Source organism: Phyllobates terribilis, unplaced genomic scaffold (genome assembly GCF_046119375.1).
Source record: "Phyllobates terribilis strain yellow unplaced genomic scaffold, ASM4611937v1 Scaffold_5__5_contigs__length_657084704, whole genome shotgun sequence".
In the NCBI taxonomy this organism is placed as follows: domain Eukaryota; kingdom Metazoa; phylum Chordata; class Amphibia; order Anura; family Dendrobatidae; genus Phyllobates; species Phyllobates terribilis.
This window is the reverse complement of record NW_027362765.1, coordinates 407,874,528-407,893,319: the sequence shown is the minus strand read 5'-3', so window position 1 is coordinate 407,893,319 and position 18,792 is coordinate 407,874,528. Positions and strand designations below refer to the sequence as shown.

Sequence of the window (18,792 nt, the reverse complement as noted above, 5' to 3'; positions counted from 1 at the left end):
CTTAAATTGGGCAAAGGTCAGGTCAGGGTTCTGAAAGAACATGAGGCGCAGCTGGGCCCTGTGGGCGCTGGACAGCAGACCTTCTATGAATTGTTCTGTTAGCAGCTTATCCGCTTCCTGCACACTGCCAGGGTCAGTTTGTTGGATAGCCCTCAAGGCTTCCTGCAGATTTAGGGCATAGTCTCTGATGCTGTCCTGTGCCCGCTGCTTATATCCATAGAACCTCATTTTAATTTCAGCGGAGGTACGTGTGTCAAAGGTACCCCGCAGCCGGGCCAGAATACCCTTCACAGTCCTTTTCTCCTCAGTGGGCCATGATTTTACCTCCCTTTGGGCTGCGCCAGTTAACTGCCTTCTCAATATGTTGACCTTCTGTTCCTCTGTCAGGGGGTAAACGTGGAACAAACTGTATAGCCTTTCCTTGAAGTCAGTTAGGGCATGGGGCTCCCCTGAGTATTTGGGCAGCCAGGCCGCTCCAGGGATATAGGGCAGGGAAAAGGGCATCACCGCTGCTGCAGCTGCATTGGTGGTAGTGGGCGCCTCTGTGTCCGACATCTTTCTCCCCCCTAGTTAAGCGTGGCCTACCTACCGACGATCCTCTTCTGTAGGCCGCGGCTCCGCTGCTGCTGCTCTGGACGAGGACCTTGCGTCGCGTCCTGATGACGTCAGCGTCGCTCTTTCTCCCTTCCTGGACCTTGCGCAGCGTCGGTGTGTGGGGCGGAGCTTCGGATCTCGCGCGGTTTTGACGTCCACGCCCCTCTTCTTCCCGCGCGGCGTCCTGAAGATGGCGTCCGATGGCGGGAAGCAGCTGCGGATGGCGGGAAGACGGCAGAAGACGGCGGGAAACGGTCCAAGATGGCGTCTGATGGCGGGAATCGGCTCCGGATGGCGGGAAACGACTCCGGACGGCGGGAAACTTCGCCACAGGTAAGTTACAAAAGTCTTTTTCAGGCATGCAGTACCCGGTGGTTGCGGGCACGAAATCCTGCCGACTACGCCAAAGCTGACTCGCCCCCTGGGCCGTGGGGCACTCGGATCCGGGCAATAGGGGGAACGATGGGAGTAGTAGTGGCAACCCGGTTCCGTGGCTCAGGGTGGTCAGGCCAGTGGTAGTCCGTTACGTGTTGTTGATTATGTCCCACTACGCCACCCGTGAATTTGCGGTCAACAGGAACCGCCGCTGCAAGGCAGACCACTGGGGCTGATGATATGTGCAGCTAGGATGGTGTGACTCCCCACGGGAAGAGTACGGCCCCAGGGCAGTGTAGTGGATGGTGGGAGTGATGGTGGTGAGAGTCCCAGTGCTGATAGTGTTGGAGGAGCAAGGAGCACGCAGACAACAGGTTGCAGTCCAGGGTCTTTACTAGAACAGGTAAATTGACCCACAAACAGTCCCAGCTAGGAGGGGACCTGGATGTCTGAGAGCAACGGGGAAATTGGCCCTGGTCAGGGTGAGGGTGTAGGCCTACCGTGCTTTCTGTGCTCCTTCTGGCTATCTCCTCGTTATAGGGTAACAGCCCACGTTTCCGAGCTTTCCGTGTATTCTCGCCTGTATGGCCTGCGACATGGGTTCCTTTCTGCTCCCGGCCTGGTACGGCTTTACTGGTCCCTTCTGTTGTGGCAGGGCCTCCAGGCATCTTAGGCCAAGGAATATACAGTCCCCTGCGAACTGGTTATCTGCTGGAGAATGTGGAATCCTCCCAGCCTCAGACACCAAAGTCTGGGAAATTAAGTCCTTTATCTGCCAAGACAGGCTCTCTTCGCCTCTTGTCTCTGGCTTGTGGCTCTCCTCCTGCCACACTTCCTCTTAGGTGCAGTGCAACTGTCTGTCCCTGCTCTGCTCTGGGACAAGTCTCAGTGCTGAGACAGGCCATCAAGTTCTCCCTAACCCTGCCCCCAGCACCAGCTTTTATAGGGGCAGCCTGCTCCCCCTACTGGCCTGGGACAGGAGGTACTGCATGCTAATGTTCCCCTGACTAGAGAACCTCCCCCTTGCTCTCAGACACAGCTTTATTACATTTTGTGGCATCCAGGCCAGGGTGACACACTCTCCCTTAGGAGCAATCTCGCCCTACCTCCACTGCGGGTATGTGTTGGATACAGGTGTTAGGGTCCCGGGCAGTACTCCTTCCTTACCTGAGAGTGAGACACCACACCTCTGAGTGAGATGCAGTACCTCTGTGGCGACCGAACCCTCAGGAGTGCCACATGAGCTCTTATGGTCAGTGGAGTCCTCTCTCCCTTCTATAGAGTGTAAGCTCTTATGGTCAGCGAAGTCCTCTCTCTCCTGTACAGTATAAGCTCTTATGGCAAGTGGGGTCCTCTCTCACTTGTAGAGTGTAAGCTCTTATGATGAGTGGGATCCTCTCTCTTTTGTAGAGTGTAATCTCTAATGGTTAGTGGGATCCTCTCTCTTTTGTAGAGTGTAAGCTCTTATAGCCAGAGTGGTCCTTTATATTTCTCTCCTGTAGAGTGTAAGCTCAAATGGTCAGCAAGGTGTTCTCTTTCCTCTACTCCACATATATTTTACAAGCAATTACAAGCTTTCCAGTATTGAAATTCACACAAATGTATTCACCACAAATTGAATTTTAATGGGGGGAATTTGGTGAAGTTGGCAAATTCAAATTTCAAATGATCCACTCATCCCTACTCTAAACCATCTAAAATATAAATCTTGAGTTATAGACAACCTTAAATATGTGGACAAGAACTCTTTATCCTACCATGGATATGTTGCATCACTTCATTTTTCTTTTACCAATTGTGTGACTTTGCCGTTCTTTTTGTGACAACATTCCTTCCCTAAGTTACTGTTTTGGACATTGGTTAGACTGACTTTGATAACAATTAACAGAAACGAAGTTTACTACGCACATACAGTCATATAATCAAAGTTTCTCAGCAGGTGCATATTAACTAATGATTAGAGCTCCATGGCTAGCACCTAATGACATTTACTGTAGGCAAATCGCTAGTCATAAATACACAGCGAAGGGAAAGATGCGATCAAAGCTACACAGCAGGTAATTATCATAAAATATAGCTTTTATTAAATATATAATTAAGAGAGAATACACCACATAATATAGCAGAAACAGTGCACAACATACATATCAAAAATATCTTAAAATACCATCATGCTCAATGGACACAGAGGTCCACATATAGGGCACCCACCAGGACTATAATATAGACCTAATGCACCTGATTAACAGATCTCTAATATATGTGTCCAAATAGTGTATCATTAGTGGTCAACTAATATTGCCTAACTGTATATTGACATAACCATGTAAATAACCATATAGTATGGTAATAGAATCTACCTGGACAGAGGGCTATCAGCGGGGGTGCTCCAATGTGGATCACGCGTCCACCCCGACACGCGTTTCGGCGTTACCTTCTTCAGGGGGCATGGTTGCAAACCGGGGGTGTGTCCTTATAAACCTATCGCTAGCCAATAGGAAGGTGTGGGCGGACATCTAATGACGCGCCCAGCGTCCCTGCTGCCTCGGCAACCCGCGATGCCGGCGTCATGTGAAGGACCTCCCAACAGTCACGTGGGCCCACGTGACCCGCAGGTCCTAGCATGAAGACGCCGGGTAGCGCGAGCCGACCTCAGCAACAGAGAACGCCTGCACGTACCTGTCCAAGAACCGCACCTATATAATTAGGATTAAGAAAGGTATTCTTTGACCCAGCTAGAGGTCCTTCTTAAGATTGCCCTCAACTACCTCAGGGATTGCAAATAAGGGTGTATGTAGTGAAATGTCCAATTATAAATCTACAACTGCCCACATCAATCCAGTGGTAGGGCATAATACAAAAATCTCCCATAGAGAAAGAATGCAAATATGCATCGCGACATATATCAATATATGGACGATTTCACACATACCACGAACCTCACCATATGCGTCAAGTTACACCTGACACTACTAAATCATCACTGCACAAAGTACCTATCAAACATACATGATCATAATAGTCATAATAGCATTAAATGATACAAGACATATGATCACAGTAATGTTGTGCAAGTAAATTACAATGACACTGTTTGTCCAATAGGCAGGACCAATAACAACACATATGGAAGGCCCAACCACATATATCACAACATACAATCTCCTACGAGATGAAAGCAATACAAAATACAATACTTATTTAGACAAAGTTCACAATGTGAGCGAGGAGGTTTATAGACTTTGGCGGTTGCTGTGCAACGATATCACGAATCCTTCATCTCCTCCACAAACACTCATCCATAATGGAACGGATATAATACGGACACAACCCTCCAAAAAGAAAGTTCGCAGACCATTTTACGATGGAAGAAACTGTGAATAATAAAATAAAATAAATAAAAACTTAAAAACACAGATGACATGTACAAGGTAGAGCGGATATCAAAGAAACGGAGCAAAACTGAGACTCTCATTCAGTCCATGCGGGTGTACAGTGCCCAGTTTCCAGATCCATCTGGATTCTAGTTGAGCTAGACGTTGACTAAATTTGCCTCCACGGATACCAACCTTCAAAGCATCAATCCCCCTCACCCTCAGTAGTGAGCTGTCACAATTATGGCAGAGTTTAAAATGTCGTGGTATCGTCCTGAGTGTGGAGGGATCCATACAGTCGGCTGCCGCCAAAATACCCAACACATGCTCCCTAACTCGCACTTTGAGTTGCCGTGTGGTAAGACCAACATAGATTAATCCACATGGACATGTGGCATAGTAGATAATAAACCGTGAGGTACATGTAATCCGACTTTTGATGACATAAGTCGCTGTACCCGCAGCATTAGAAAAAGTATCGGTACACTCTATATTCGGACAGGCGACACAACGGCCGCATGGAAAACTTCCACACTCAGGACTAGAAGCGCCAAAAATTGTAGCAGTCCCAGATTGAAATTGATAATGGCTATGTACCAGACAGTCCCGAAGATTTTTTGAGCGGCGCACAGCAATAGATGGACGATCTGGAAGGATTTTAGACAAAACAGGGTCGACAAGGAGAATTGGCCAAGCTTTAGCCAAACATTCCCTCATCCGGCCAAATTGACCATGATAGTCAGTTATAAATCTTGGTTTATCCTCTGATTTTGGAATCTTTTTCTTATAAAGCAAATCATGTCTATTGGAATATTTGGCACGATGGTATGCCCTTTTTACCATGCGTTTGCTGTAGCCCCTCTCATAGAATCTCTTTTTCAAATCTTCGGACTGTCTGGCAAAATCCACATCATCCGAGCAGAGTCTACGTAAACGCAGGAACTGTCCGATGGGGACAGACTGAATCACCCAAGGAGGGTGGGAGGATGATGCATGAAGCAACATATTCGTGGAGGTATTTTTACGATAGATATTTGTTTTTATAAAATTATCCTGATCCCTTGTCAGGGCCACATCTAGGAAATTCACCACATCCCTATCCCATGTATAGGTAATGCGAATATTCCTATCATTATCATTGAGGGATTCTGGACGCGCTACATAGATGATATCCTGCTGATCTGGCAGGGTCCCATTGAGGGCTTGAAAATATTCATGCAATCCCTCAATGATAATGATAGGAATATTCGCATTACCTATACATGGGATAGGGATGTGGTGAATTTCCTAGATGTGGCCCTGACTAGGGATCAGGATAATTTTATAAAAACAAATATCTATCGTAAAAATACCTCCACGAATATGTTGCTTCATGCATCATCCTCCCACCCTCCTTGGGTGATTCAGTCTGTCCCCATCGGACAGTTCCTGCGTTTACGTAGACTCTGCTCGGATGATGTGGATTTTGCCAGACAGTCCGAAGATTTGAAAAAGAGATTCTATGAGAGGGGCTACAGCAAACGCATGGTAAAAAGGGCATACCATCGTGCCAAATATTCCAATAGACATGATTTGCTTTATAAGAAAAAGATTCCAAAATCAGAGGATAAACCAAGATTTATAACTGACTATCATGGTCAATTTGGCCGGATGAGGGAATGTTTGGCTAAAGCTTGGCCAATTCTCCTTGTCGACCCTGTTTTGTCTAAAATCCTTCCAGATCGTCCATCTATTGCTGTGCGCCGCTCAAAAAATCTTCGGGACTGTCTGGTACATAGCCATTATCAATTTCAATCTGGGACTGCTACAATTTTTGGCGCTTCTAGTCCTGAGTGTGGAAGTTTTCCATGCGGCCGTTGTGTCGCCTGTCCGAATATAGAGTGTACCGATACTTTTTCTAATGCTGCGGGTACAGCGACTTATGTCATCAAAAGTCGGATTACATGTACCTCACGGTTTATTATCTACTATGCCACATGTCCATGTGGATTAATCTATGTTGGTCTTACCACACGGCAACTCAAAGTGCGAGTTAGGGAGCATGTGTTGGGTATTTTGGCGGCAGCCGACTGTATGGATCCCTCCACACTCAGGACGATACCACGACATTTTAAACTCTGCCATAATTGTGACAGCTCACTACTGAGGGTGAGGGGGATTGATGCTTTGAAGGTTGGTATCCGTGGAGGCAAATTTAGTCAACGTCTAGCTCAACTAGAATCCAGATGGATCTGGAAACTGGGCACTGTACACCCGCATGGACTGAATGAGAGTCTCAGTTTTGCTCCGTTTCTTTGATATCCGCTCTACCTTGTACATGTCATCTGTGTTTTTAAGTTTTTATTTATTTTATTTTATTATTCACAGTTTCTTCCATCGTAAAATGGTCTGCGAACTTTCTTTTTGGAGGGTTGTGTCCGTATTATATCCGTTCCATTATGGATGAGTGTTTGTGGAGGAGATGAAGGATTCGTGATATCGTTGCACAGCAACCGCCAAAGTCTATAAACCTCCTCGCTCACATTGTGAACTTTGTCTAAATAAGTATTGTATTTTGTATTGCTTTCATCTCGTAGGAGATTGTATGTTGTGATATATGTGGTTGGGCCTTCCATATGTGTTGTTATTGGTCCTGCCTATTGGACAAACAGTGTCATTGTAATTTACTTGCACAACATTACTGTGATCATATGTCTTGTATCATTTAATGCTATTATGACTATTATGATCATGTATGTTTGATAGGTACTTTGTGCAGTGATGATTTAGTAGTGTCAGGTGTAACTTGACGCATATGGTGAGGTTCGTGGTATGTGTGAAATCGTCCATATATTGATATATGTCGCGATGCATATTTGCATTCTTTCTCTATGGGAGATTTTTGTATTATGCCCTACCACTGGATTGATGTGGGCAGTTGTAGATTTATAATTGGACATTTCACTACATACACCCTTATTTGCAGTCCCTGAGGTAGTTGAGGGCAATCTTAAGAAGGACCTCTAGCTGGGTCAAAGAATACCTTTCTTAATCCTAATTATATAGGTGCGGTTCTTGGACAGGTACGTGCAGGCGTTCTCTGTTGCTGAGGTCGGCTCGCGCTACCCGGCGTCTTCATGCTAGGACCTGCGGGTCACGTGGGCCCACGTGACTGTTGGGAGGTCCTTCGCATGACGCCGGCATCGCGGGTTGCCGAGGCAGCAGGGACGCTGGGCGCGTCATTAGATGTCCGCCCACACCTTCCTATTGGCTAGCGATAGGTTTATAAGGACACACCCCCGGTTTGCAACCACGCCCCCTGAAGAAGGTAACGCCGAAACGCGCGTCGGGGTGGACGCGTGGTCCACATTGGAGCACCCCCGCTGATAGCCCTCTGTCCAGGTAGATTCTATTACCATACTATATGGTTATTTACATGGTTATGTCAATATACAGTTAGGCAATATTAGTTGACCACTAATGATACACTATTTGGACACATATATTAGAGATCTGTTAATCAGGTGCATTAGGTCTATATTATAGTCCTGGTGGGTGCCCTATATGTGGACCTCTGTGTCCATTGAGCATGATGGTATTTTAAGATATTTTTGATATGTATGTTGTGCACTGTTTCTGCTATATTATGTGGTGTATTCTCTCTTAATTATATATTTAATAAAAGCTATATTTTATGATAATTACCTGCTGTGTAGCTTTGATCGCATCTTTCCCTTCGCTGTGTACGCACATACAGTACCAGAACTAAGATTACTGTTCAAATAAAGAAACAGAGCTAAGATTACGGATTCGATTTGATATTAGAACCTAGCTTATTATATGGATATTAGAGATGAGCAGATCAATCAGCAGAGGATGGAGTTTGCATCGAATATCTTGAAATTAGTAGTTTAGTGTAATTTGAACATTTTAAGATTCAATTTGCTGCTTGCAAAAAAAATAACATCATTTTGTGTTGCCACGTGAGCCTCCACATAATGACCTGCAGCTACGACATTTAGATTATCATACCTTAGGGGACTGTTTACACATAAAAGGTATTCAAAGTTGATTGTCTATGGAGCTATAGATTTAGGCCGGGGTCACATGGCTGTCGAATATCTCATATGAGAGAATTGAGTCGATTAAGCTAATGACACGGCTCAAACTGTGGGAACAACAGGGGAACAACAAAAACATTAAACTTTAGGAGGGCGAAGTTTGATCAGCTGATAGAAAACCTTCAACTTATTGACTGGGACAAAGTTCTTAATCAAAGGAATACGAATCGTAAATGGGAAACCTTCAAAAGAATTCTGAATACTCAGTGCGAGAGATATATACCGTATGGGAATAAAAGGGCCCGAAATAAGAGGAAACCAATATGGTTGAACAAGAACGTAAAAGGGTCGTTAAATAGCAAAAAAGAGGCATTCAAGAGATTAAAACAGGAAAACAGTAAGGAGGCACTAATGTGTTACAAGGAAAAAACGAGAACCTGTAAAAAACAAATAAAAATAGCGAAGGAGGAAACAGAGAGACGTATTGCTAGGGAAAGTAGATCAAATCCCAAACTGTTCTTTACGTATATAAATAGTAAAAGGATTAAATCGGATAATATTGGACCGATAAAAGGAAATAGAACTAACAGGAGAAATGAGAAGTGACAAGCTTAATCCTCCACTAAGTATGACAAATCTAACCCAAGCTGGGGTACAGAAACGCCTCAGTAACATTAAAATAAACAAATCACCAGGACCTGATGGCATACACCCACGGGTACTAAGGGAACTAAGTAATGTGACAGACAGACCGTTATATCTTATATTTAAGGACCCTGTTGAGACTGGGTCTGTACCACTTGATTGGCGACAGGCGAATATAGTGCCAATATTCAAAAAGGGAGCGAAAAGTGACGCCGGAAACTATCAGCCGGTGAGTCTGACGTCCGTTGTGGGCAAAATTTTTGAAAGCTTCATTAAAGAGGCAATTACGGAGCATCTTGATGCTAATAAACTTTTAATCCCGAACCAACATGGATTCATGAGGAATCGCTCCTGCCAAACAAATCTGATTGACTTCTACGAGGAGGTTAGCTCTCGAGTAGATCAGGGGGAACCAGTGGATGTCGTGTATCTCGACTTCTCAAAAGCGTTCGATAGCGTGCCACATAATAGGTTGGTATACAAAATGAGAATGATGGGGCTGGGGGAAAATGTCTGCAAGTGGGTAGCTAACTGGCTAAAGGATAGAAGGCAGAGGGTGGTTATAAATGGAATATACTCAGAATGGGTAAGCGTCACTAGTGGGGTACCACAGGGGTCTGTACTAGGCCCAATGTTATTTAATATCTTTATTAACGACAGTCAACGGGATAAATAGTAAAATATCAATATTTGCAGATGACACAAAGTTATGTAAAACAATTAATACAAAAGAGGACAGTGCAGACCTACAGAGGGATTTGGATAAGCTGGGTAGGTGGAGCATTAAATGGCAAATGAGGTTTAACGAGGAGAAATGTCAGGTCATACATATGGGAAGGAAAAATGGAAGTCACCAGTACTCACTGAATGGGAAATCATTGGGGAATTCAGAGATGGAGAAGGACTTGGGCATCTTGATTGATAGCAAACTAAATTGGAGTGCCCAAAGTCAGGCCGCTGCTGTAAGGGCAAACAGGATAATGGGATGTATCAGAAGAGGTATAGCTGCAAAGGATGAGAACATTGTTCTTCCACTGTACAAAGCACTGGTCAGACCACACTTGGAATACTGTGCTCAGTTATGGGCCCCAATATATAGAAAGGATATAAATGAGCTTGAAAAGGTACAAAGGAGGGCAACAAAATTAATAAAGGGAATAGAGAGACTGCAATACCCAGAGAGGTTGGCAAAACTAGGACTATTCAGCCTGGAAAAGAGAAGGTTGAGGGGGGACATAATAAATGTGTACAAATATGTTAGGGGACAGTATAGAGATCTTGCCCAGGATTTGTTCAAAAGGAGGGATATTACGGTAACGAGGGCATTCACTAAGACTGGAAGAGAAAAGGTTTCAGCACCAGCATAGGAAGGGGTTCTTTACGGTAAGAGCAGTGAGAATATGGAATTCACTGAGTGAGGAGACGGTAATGTCGGATTCACTACACCAGTTCAAGCAGGGACTGGATGCATTTCTAGATACCAGGCAGATTTCAGCGTATACTTAAAAATAAAATAAAATAGTAGGTTGATACAGGGATTTATTCTGACTGCTGGTTTCAGAGTCGGGAGGGAATTTTTCCTCAGGTGAAGATTGGCTAAATCATTTGGGGTTTTTGCCCTCCTCTGGATCAACTTTAGCAATTACAGAACTAACAGGTCGAACTTGATGGACGCAAGTCTTTATTCGGCTTTACAAACTATGTTAAGAGTTTGATCCAAGTGCCAGCTTACTTTGCTGCGATTCTCTCACATGATAGAATCATATCACAGCTGTGGAGAAAATGGAGAATTTTTCCACCCTTTACATCATCTCTCTGAGAGTACATCAGATGCACTCGAATCATATAGACTTGAATGGGTGAATGCAATCCGATTATTGGATGCACCTTCAGCATGCTGTGATTGTTTTCTCATGCCGAATTGGCATGAGAAAAAAAGTGCCGCTCAGCACTTCCCCATAGTGTAACATTGGTCCGAGTGCTATCTGATAAAACATGAGATGGCACTCGGACATGTTATACACTCTTGTGAGCGAGCCCTAATTTTAATGCTCAGATCTAGTACAAATATTCTTATGTTTGATTATCTTTATACCAGTTTTTATAACTGTAGTAAGGAGTATTCTGCTGTGCTTTTGAACATAAGTATAATTATATTACGTTTGACCAATATATCTATAGCTCTCCCAAGCAATACCTTTCAATACAATTTATGTTTTCTTTAAAAATGCTCAGTCAATGATGAGATTGTAATGTGAACAGACCCTAAGTTACAAAAGCAATAAATATGTCTCAAACTTCTGAATACATTTTTTAACATATATACACTTCTATCTATATATACTTTTTTATGTGCACACACTGTTGCATATCTGACAAACACATACACATAATTTTACACATGCATATTATAGGGGTTTTACTCACTTGGGAGCGACTGGAGGAAAACAGGGAGCATGTTCCTTTAAGAGTCCATGTCGACACGTGGCATGGGATATGCGTCGAATTTGGAGACTTCATTCAACTTCCGATAGTCATTGCAAAATCTCCACTCACAATCGGGCTTTGGTACCAAGACGATCGGGCTCGACCAACCGCTCTTAGATTCTTTGATGACACCGAGTTTCAGCATACGAGCCACCTCTTTAAAGATCAAATCTCGTCGGGCCTCAGGTATCCGATAAGGCTTCAAGTTCACCCGCACACGTGGCTCCGTCAGAGCCTCGTGTTCTATTAACCTTGTGCAGTCAGGCAATTCCGAGAACAAATCCCGGTTCTTCTGCAGTAACTCCCGACACTGCTGTTTCTGAGCCTTCGTTAGCGACTCCTCTAATGTCACCTTCTGGCTTGCCCAGCAAGCATGGAGCTTCCACAGCCTCCGTGTCTGATGAGATTGACGTGGTCTATTTGGTACAGCTTACGTCGTCCCGGTTGGTGAACCTTATAATTCACTTCTCCAACCTTTTCCACCACCTCATATAGTCCTTGCCACTTGGCCAAGAACTTGCTTTCCACGGTAGGTATCAGAACGAGGACTCTGTCACCAGGATTGAATTGCCGCTCTCTGGCTGAGCGGTTGTAGACCCTGGCCTGAGCTTCTTGTGCCTGAAGGAAATATTTTTTGACGATGGGCATCACCTTCTCAATCCTCTCCTGCATCAGAGCGACGTGTTCGATGACGCTCCTGTGGGGCGTGACTTCGGCTTCCCAGGTTAACTTTGCTACGTTCAGGAGACCCCGCGGATGTCAGCCATATAGGAGTTTGAATTCGAATGGCGAGAACCCCGTAAAGGCCTGTGGAACCTCTCGGATAGAGAACAGCAGATACGGCAGGAGACAGTCCCAGTCTCTCTTTTTATATGGCCTTCCTCAGCATACTCTTCAGAGTTTTGTTGAACCTCTCTACGAGGCCATCTGTCTGAGGATGGTACACTGATGTTCTCAGTTGGGAGATTTGCAGGACCTTGCACAACTCCATAATTTCTTTACTCATAAAGGGTTTTCCCTGGTCAGTTACAATCTTGAAGCGCCCCCTGGGCCGTGGGGTACTCAGTGCCCGGCCGGTCGTTGCTAGGGGAGATGTCACAGTGGCAGTGACCCTGTCCGTGACCCAGGGCAGTCAATAAAAGCAGATATTTATAGGGGATTTATGTACAAAGATCGTGACGCCACTTGTGGTATGCGGCTAAAGGGAGCAGCCGCTGTGAAGCAGGTCCTCTGGAGCTGATGTTAGTGCAGCAAAGCTGGTGTGGCTCTCCACAGGTAGAGCTTAGCTCCAGGGCAGTGTAGATGTTATAGGTAGACTGAAAAAAGAAAATAATTAGCTCATATCACCTGATACTCACAGGAATCCCAGGCTCACGGATTAGTGTCCAGCATACACTTGAAAGGATAAATAAAGAAGGTAAAATCCGGTGCCACATGCGATAAATCCTTTTATTCCAAAAATAAAAGTCACAACATGTCCCTAGGAGGGGAACAACTGGACGCGTTTAGAGGACACAGCCCCTTAATCGTCAGTATACAAATGAATTAAAAAACAACACATTTATAATAAAAACTGTGACCACCCCTAAACATGTGTGATAGATTAGTATACAAATTAGGATATTAACTCCTACTTAGACAAGATTTGCGTGCAACGAATTCACATAGAATATTCAGATATAAACTTAGGGAAAAAAAAAAAAATTGTAATAGATTTGCCATATAAATGCACAGAAACAGAACATGCATATAATATTATAAATGCAAGCATATATGTATAATTTAATAGAAAAACATTAGATCTGATCTATAATTCATACCTTGCGGTATCCGTGCATTTAATTTCAATATCCATAATTTTTCTTTGTTATGGAGCATTTTTTCCCAATTACCGCCACGATGGGGACGTGGTACTCTCTCTATGCCTCTAATATTTAATGTGCTTATATTGCCCGCATGTACCTCCCTGAAATATTTGGAAAGACCTGATAAACTGATGGATTTTGAAGCAGGATTTGCTCCTGTAATATGTTCTGATATTCTTGCTTTAAGGGCTCTGATAGTACAGCCTACATAATATTTTGAACAGCTGACACAAGTTGCCATATAGACAACATGGGAGGTGTTGCAATTTATATAAGATTCTATGTCATATTTTCTACCCGTATGTAAATCAGAAAAACTTGAACCCATAGCGACATACTTGCACATACAGCATCTATTTTCACCACACTTAAACATAATATTTCTTCCCTTTATGGGAGGCACTTTTTCTTGAACGTTACTGGCTTTTATCACATTATAAGACATTTTTTTTTTAAAGAACACTTTTCTTCATACATATAAAACATTTCTCACATAAAACATTTTTCATGTAAAACATTTGTCAACGGGTTACAGCGCGATCTGTAACCGGGTGTCCACTTTCTTTATCAAGGTGCAAACTAGCAAACATGAGCTTGAAGGACCTGTCCGAAAACCCTCAATGTAGGCCCTGGGCGTGGCTGCAGGGCTTAAGTGATCCGATCGTTGGACCACGTCTTCGGCCACGCCAAACGGGTATTTGTTCTGAGGTCATTCGTTGTTACATAAAACCAATAAGGGGCACTTTAAGAAGTGCAATTATATGCAGTGGAAAGTTTTTAGGGAGATCACCGTCCTCTACCTTAATGTCTTTATACCCTTACCGGGTAACTAAATGAACAAAACTTTCTGTACCTTTCCAGGTAACTATTTACAGTTTCTGCAAAACAAACAGTTTAACAGTGAGGCTCCCTCCGGGGAGGAAACTCCTGATTTTTACAGGCTGACCCAGCCAGGTCTTCAGCCTGGGGCTGCGGGGTCAAGTCTCTTCTTCTTGCCACCCGGTACACCTGAAGGGCGTACCACCCGCGTTCTCCCTTGTGGTGTTTAAAGGTGACGTAGTCGCCGGGGTATAGGTCCCGGCCAGGTAGCCCTTGTTGGAGGTGGGGTTCTACATCCCGCCGGTTAACGAGTACGTCCCTATCAGTGTGGGGCTCCCTTACAAAGCCCCATCCAGCGTCCAAGTTAAATTTGACCACAATCCCCTCCAGATGGGGACTGGGTGTGGTGGACTTTACCTTGTGGGCCCGGGCCTTGGCCGCCATGTTTCGGGCCTCCATGTGCTCCCACCACACATGCCGGTTATATTGCTCCTTTTCCAACTCCAGGAGCTCCCTCCTGCAGTGCTCTTCCCTCTGGAGGGCCTGGGCCTGCGTCTCCCTTGGGAACCCCCTGAGGTCCCCTTCCCGGTCGTCCCGCCGGAACTCCTCTCCTCCTGGGCAGGCGACCCAGGGTGCAAGAATGGTCATCAGAGGAAGTCCCCCTGGTTGGCATTCCTGGCGGACCAGTCATAAGTGGGGCCTCTGTATGCCCACTCAGGTGCGGGGGCTGGTGGCTCCGGTAGGGGGCCCAGGAGCAGGTCAGCTGAGCAGGCGCCCGGGTATGGGGATTCCGCCAGGGGGTCAAGGAGTGGATCGGCGGAGCAGGCCAGGTGGTATCTGGATTCCGCCAGGGGATCGCGGAGCTGGTCGGCGGAGCAGGCGCACAGGTACAGAGATTCCGCCAGAGGATCGAGGAGCTGGTCGGCGGAGCAGCCACCCGCTGTAGGAGACTCTGGGCTTTGGAGCAAGTCGGGAGCATGCGCTCCCGGGTATGGAGGCGCCGCCAGGGGGCCCAGGAGCAAGTCAGCGCGGTCTGCGCCCGGGACAGGGAAACTCTTCCTACCTGCTCCCGCGGCCGCTCCTGGGCTGCTCTCCTCATCCTGGTCCTGGTTAGGCTCCGCCAGGGCTGGGGCACTGCCGGTGGACTCCAGTGCTTGCTGTCGTCTCGCTCTCATCTTTTCCAGCACCTCTCTCTTCCAGCTGGCGATGGCTGTTTGCTGGGCCTCTCCCACCCGCCGACTTAGCTCACACATCTCAGTGTGGAGTAACTCCGCGTCCTCCAGGGACAGCTTTCTGATCACCTCTCCCAAGGTAAGAGGTGTCTCATCTTGCTGCAGGCTGCAGGCCGGAGTACCAGGCTCACCTCCTTCCATCTTGCCTGCTGGGTGTGGTCTGTCTGGTCTCCTTAAGACTACACCCTGTCTCCCAGTCTTCTTCTTTCTTCCTCTCCCCTTTCGGGGGCGGTCCCATGGCTTCTTGCTTTTGGCCACACCTGGGGGCAGCTCCCCCACTTGATGGACACATCAACATTCATGGTCACTGCTGCTTTGGGCGTGCTCCATTTTTGGCGCCATTCTGGGACCCGGCCCACGATGGGAGGTGGCCTCTTGTTTTCTTTTGGTTCGCACATAATGGCGCCCGTTCTTCTGGGGCGGGCGCCACATTTAGTAGAAAGCACAGTCTCTAGGCGCACAATACCCGGTGATAATGGGTGGGTTCATATCCTGTTCGTGACGCCAAGTTGACGCGCCCCCTGAGCTGTGGGGCACTCGGTGCCGGGCCGGTCGTTGCTAGGGGAGATGTCAGAGTGGCAGTGACCCGGTCCGTGACCCAGGGCGGTCAATAAAAGGAGATATTTACAGGGGATTTATGTACTAAGTTCGTGACGCCACCTGTGGTATGCGGCTAAAGGGAGCCGCCACTGCGGAGCAGGTCCTCTGGAGCTGATGTTAGTGCAGCAAAGCTGATGTGGCTCTCCACAGGTAGAGCTTAGCTCCAGGGCAGTGTAGATGTTATAGGTGATGCTGGGTGTTGTAATGCAGGGGTGATGGCGCAGATAATAATCACAGAGACAGTGGGGTGCAGTCTTCCGAATTTACTCACAGTTGTTAAGTTCCTCAGGTTACAGGTTCCGGACTACAACCTCCCACGTCGTGCTGCATTCACCAGGCAGGCAGGGGGTTCAGCAATCCCTCAGGTAATTCAAGAGTGCCTGACAGGACCGCTTTCTATGCGCCCTCCTGCCCTGCGCCTCGCAACCAGCGTCCCAATCCGGTAGCCTCGGGTCTTGTCGGGCGACCTGCAGTCCCCTGGACCCTATGAGGCCACCTTTTCGGCGATATAATTGTGGATGTGACCACTGCACCTTGCAAGTACATCAGCCTCCGGTTCCTAGCTGAGCCTTGTAGTTCTCCACTAGTTTAGGGGCCGGTCCCCTCTGCGGCTCGATCCCTCCACCGCCTGGCAGATTCGGGCGTACGGTAGGCCTCCAGCACTGCCTGTACCCCTGGGATCCCTTCTGTTCCTGGAGCCTTTCTCCTGCTCCCTCTTCTCTCTCAGTCCTGGGCCTCTCTGGCTAGGCCCGCCTCCCGAGCAGAGCTCCTGCAGAGCCTCTGCTCCCTTCACTTCTCCTCCTCTGACTGATCTGATCTCCCAAGATGGTTGCCCCTTTTATATCACTCCCTCACAAGTGCTCCCCTGATCTACGTCCTCCACCCACACCCACTACATGGTTCCCCCTCACTAGGTTCCCCTCCACTCCAGCCAGGGACCAGGTACTGTGTTCTCCCGTAGGAGTAATCTCCCCCTGCCCTACTGAAGTGGATGTGTTGGATGCAGGTGTTAGGGTCCCGGGCAGCACTCTATTCTTACCTGAGAGTGGGATACCACACCTCTGAGTGAGATGCAGTACCTTTGTGGCAACTGAACCCGCAGAGGCGCCACAATCTCCCTTAGCAACCCTGTCCGGGAGAAAACATGGACTTAATAATAAGCTATCGTCTTGGTGGAGGAGTTTCTCAGCTTCAGGATTGCAGATAGCATAGTCCAAGATGACCAAAATATATTGATGCCCACAAGTAGATTTAACCAGGGGACCAACCAAGTCCATGGTTAGTCTCTCGAATGGCACTTCAATAATGGGCAATGGCACAAGGGGACTTCGAAAGTGAGAGGTGGGGGCAATTAACTGACATGTAGAGCAGGACCTGCAATACTTTAATATTTCCCGGTGACACCCGGGCCAATAGAACCTCTGCATGATTCGTTCCTGCATTTTTTCCACCCCTAGATGTCTCCCTAAGATATGCGAATGGCCCATGTCCAATAACTTCCGTTTATAGGGCCCCGGCACCAATAACGGTTCCACCAACTCCTCCCTCACTTTTGCGACCCGGTACAACAACTCCCCACTCAACATAAAATAGCGAAACCGTGTGTTAGTCCTAGGCTCCTGTGTAACCCCATTTGTGAGCGTGACATTATTGAAGGCTTCCTTCAGAGTTAAGTCCCTGTGATGGGCAGACCCAAAATTCTCACTGGTCACCCCTAACTCTGGAATATCAGATTCAGGGGACACTACCTCCTCATCCCCCACAAGGACACAAAAAGGAAACCTGTCTGACTCTGGGTGTGGCATTACCTCATCAGGGTTAGCTGGTTTCCTATCTGAACCAGCGAACCAGGAACCCTTTCCCCACAGATTCCAAAATAAATAAAAGTCCCGGCCTATAATTATAGGGTGCAACAAGTCCTGAATGACGCCGACCTCGTGGGACTCAGTACTGTGGGCCGTTTCAATGTCCACTCTGGCCATAGGGTAGTCAATAACATCACCATGGATGTACTGTACGCCGACTTGTTTCCCTGGGATCAGTTGGAGAGGAAGGGTGGCCCTCACAAGGGTTACCAGACTCCCAGAGTCTAGCAGTGCCGTTGCCTGCCACCCGTTCACCTCCACGGTACACCCTTGTGGCCCCTCGCTGGGTGGACAGTTCACACTGCATGCCAGATACGCATAATAAGAACAGCAGAGTCCTATGAAGCAGTCCATCAGCTCGCATTTCGGGGACAATGGGCGGCTATATGACCTGGGCCGTGGCACCTCAAGCAAACAACATCACCCATAGGGACCTTGGGCACCGCCTCCCCTGCCCTTTGGACCTTGGACCTCTACCCCCTTTTTGGCCTCCGTCCTTTGATGGGACTCCCAGTATGGAGTGGGCTGCCTTCCCCAAGAACCTTCGACCCCCTGGTATCTCTCGACCCATCCGATCAGTTCATCTGCATTCCAGGGATCACCCTGGGCAACCTAAGTCTGTATGGGTCTCTGTAGAGAGTGCACAAACCAGTCCATCACCATCCGCTCTACCATCTGTGCAGGCGTAGAGGACTCCGGCAGTAGCCACTTCTGGACCAGGTGCAACAGGTCAAACATTTGGGAGCGAGGTGGTTTGCCCCAGTGATACGCCCAGCGCTGAACCTGCTGCACCCTGATAGTCATTGTCACCCCCAAGTGTGCGAGAATCACAGTTTTTAGCTTGCCATACTCTTTGGTATCCTGCAAAGGTAAATCATAGTATGCCTTCTGGGGCT

At 47.0% G+C, this 18,792-nt stretch overlaps 1 protein-coding gene across 3 annotated transcripts in view; it reads left to right on the top strand.

The window, feature by feature from the left end:
• The window catches only part of TCERG1L (transcription elongation regulator 1 like), a 402,802-nt gene that overhangs the window by 66,201 nt on the left and 317,809 nt on the right, over positions 1-18,792 (top strand). The window lies entirely within an intron of this gene.